This window comes from Eubalaena glacialis, chromosome 8 (genome assembly GCF_028564815.1).
Source record: "Eubalaena glacialis isolate mEubGla1 chromosome 8, mEubGla1.1.hap2.+ XY, whole genome shotgun sequence".
Lineage (NCBI taxonomy): Eukaryota > Metazoa > Chordata > Mammalia > Artiodactyla > Balaenidae > Eubalaena > Eubalaena glacialis.
The window spans coordinates 117,257,645-117,261,043 of record NC_083723.1 but is presented as its reverse complement, the minus strand read 5'-3'; the positions used below and the strand labels follow the sequence as shown (position 1 = coordinate 117,261,043).

Below are 3,399 nucleotides of genomic sequence, written 5' to 3'. Positions count from 1 at the left end.
GGAGATGTTTAACTTATGATTTTGAAGGTTTGCATGTATATCAAAACCAATGGTTTCAATCAACTCATTAAGATACACAGTTCTTTCCCTCAAACGTTGCTCACTTACCTAGTTTTCTTTGTAATTAAAAAAACTATAAATCTTTTAAAATTTTGAAATTAGTGCATCATACATGTTCTGAATAGTTCAAACAACGCCAAAAGCTATAAAATTAAGTGTAAATGTTTCATTTATCCCCAGACACCTGATGCCACTATTCAGAAGTCCTATGTTAAATCATGTTTGGTACATCCTTCTAGAAACATTATATATACATATATATGCACAAGAAGCATTTATATTGCATTAAAAACATAAATTGAATCATAAAATATCTGCTTGCATTTTGTACTTAACAACATACTGGCGATCTTTTCATTTCAGGACACATGCATCTGTCTCAGTTTAAAAATGTTTGCATAAGTTTCCATTTTCAGATATGAGTTCCCTCATTAATGAGTAGTCCTGCAGTGAACATCTTCCTGCACATATTTTTTTCCATATATATATATATATAAACCGTATCTTATCTATGGGAAGAGTTCTTAGTAATTTTTCGGTTGAAGATATTTTATGTCCTGTTAATTTTGATAAATATTCCAACTTATTCAGATTATGTCTTTGGAGGATGGAGATAAAATGCATTTGCAGCTGTTACTCAGAAAGCTTCCCGAATAATCTGAATCTGTTTAAAAGACATGTGGATGGGGAAAGAGAGGAATTGCAAGAAGTTCAAGTTGCAAAGCCTTCCTTTATTTTGGTGGCTACATCAACTCTGGCTACACATCAGGATCACCTTGAGAACTGAACAAATCATCCAAGTTCCAACACCAGAAATCCTGACTTCACTGATTTGGGGTCAGGCCTGGACATTGGTGTTTTAAAAAAAAAATTCCCCTAGAGATTCTAATGTGTAGCCAGTGTCCAGAACCACTGCTTTAGATAGAGAAAGGGGAGGTGGAAATGGAAGACTCAGGTGAAGAATATGTCAAGCATCACTAAGATTGTGCCCATGAAGCAAAAGAGGAATGAAGATCCAATTCCAATACAAAAAACACATCGAGTGAAAGGATCAGATCAGGTTTGGGGAAGAAAGGAGGCAGGAAGAGAGAGGTCTAGGTGAGGGAAGGGCAGAGCTGGTTGGGGTAGGTGGTTTGGGTGTGGATCATAGAGTCTACTCTTTTAAATAAAGGTGAACATGAGCCTGAAGCCGCTTCCAGGCTCTTCTCAACCCAGGGTTGTCCTGTATCAGTAGAATAGAGTGGCCAACAGGGTAGGCAGCCATGATGATTTTGCACAAAATATTCTAGGAACTGTTGATATCAAAGATGTTGGACATGGAAAGAAATAGAGCATCTGCATTGAAAATTTAGCAAATGAGAAAATAGCTGATAGCTTTGATGCTCCCCACATGAGCCTCCATGCTGGGGTCCCTGGAGCCAGTGGCATTGCTTTCCATGGGTAGGGTGTGTCTCTTGAGAGAGATGATCAGCAGGGTGGCGGCCAGGATGAACGTGATGAGAGGAACGAAGATTCCCATGTGAAAGAAGAGAACCAGGCTGATCACACTGGTCTCAGTAAAGTAATTTTTCTTAGTGGAGTTGAAGGAGGGGCTAGAAAAAGGATTGTTGCAATGCACAGTGTAGATGTTTTTGAGGAAGAAACCTTGTGGCCTAGGGAAACAAACACTGATAGTCACAGAAGCCAGGGCATCAATCCAGAAATTCTCTACTTCAGCTTGAGGAAAAGGGGGTAGGAGAAATCCGCAATCTTCACGAAGTAGAAGAATCTAAGCCAGGCAGCAAACCAGAGGCTACAATAATTTATGAACATGAAACTTCCTTTGAATGTATCATATACAATGAATGTCTTGATTATAAAAATGTGGGGCATGGACATATATACACTACCAAATGTAAAATAGATAACTAGTGGGAAGCAGCCGCATAGCACAGGGAGATCAGCTCGGTGCTTTGTGACCACCTAGAGGGGTGGGATAGGGAGGGTGGGAGGGAGGGAGATGCAAGAGGGAAGAGATATGGCAACATATGTATATGTGTAACTGATTCACTTTGTTGTAAAGCAGAAGCTAGCACACCATTGTAAAGCAATTATACTTCAATAAAGATGTTTTAAAAAAAAAAAAAATGTGGGGATGTTGAACTGAAGTTGAGTTCTAGCATCATGAAGCTTTGTAGGGCTCTTCTGGATACACTCAGGAAAAGCAGGATCTTGCCACTTGTGGAAACTGCCTTGTTGTGAATCCATTCTGCTGTATTTATAGCCACAATGAACCCACTTGCAGTGATACCAAGGACGCATTCAGTGCCTATAATTATTCACATCAAAATGATGCGAGATGGTGACAGTTGATTTTCTGGGGGATTGCAGGTTTCGGTCATCCTGAGTTGTTGCTTCTCTTTGGTGTCTGAGGAAAATGTCTCCCTAGCGTGTGATGGGCAGATTTGTGATAGCTCCCACTCTTCATGTCACAAGAAGAAGCAGTTGATGCATCATTTCCAAATCTACTCCATTTGTTTATTTTAGAACTCTTATCTGGAGATGCAAATGATGGAAGGAGTTGTTTTCTAATCCTCTCCCGTGTCCTTTCGGATGCCCTGGGGTGTGAGTTGAATCGTGGGGCCCAGGGAGGAACTTGAGTAGACGCTCCTTTGTGAATCACTGACATAGTGTTGAGAGCTGTGTTCTTGAGTAGCTCTAGTTAAGTCAACCATCCGTCCACTAGGTCACCAGATAACTGCGTCTCACTTGTGACCACAGGGAACTGATTGAAAGTAATAATAACTTCAAATATTTATAGCTATGGGCTAGGCCCTGTCCAAAGACTTTATACATATCATGAAATTTAAGCCTTACAACAACCCTCTGAAGAATGTACTTTTATTATCTCCATTTTGCAGGGGAGGAAACTGAGGCTAAATAACTTGTCCAAAGTCAAAGAGGGAGAGGGAGACGGAGAAGGAGAGAGAGAGTTGGGATTCAAACCCGAGTCACATGGTCCCAGAGTCCTTGTTCTTACCCACTATGTTATACTACCTACCCCTGTGGATCCTTTTGTGTGTACCAAAGCCTGAAGGCAGGGTTGGCTTAACTGTAACTTTTTATCCTGTTGGTCTTTTGTGATGCCCTCAGGGCTTAAGGGAAGAATCATTGAGTTGGAAAAAAACCCACCTGTGAGATTTTTTTTTTCACTCCTCACACAGAACACTTTCCTTTGGACACTTCTGGTCACGAAACATGTGTGGTTTTTTTCCCCCACAGCAAACAATTCTGCAACGCTGTCTCGGTGCCCTACAATTTAACTCAATTCTGACACTATCTACCTGGAGGTGACATCAG

General features: G+C 40.7%; 1 pseudogene; it reads right to left on the bottom strand.

The window, feature by feature from the left end:
* Positions 1-1,213: 1,213 nt before the first annotated feature.
* Positions 1,214-1,872, bottom strand: LOC133096674 (taste receptor type 2 member 39-like; annotated as a pseudogene).
* Positions 1,873-3,399: the final 1,527 nt, after the last annotated feature.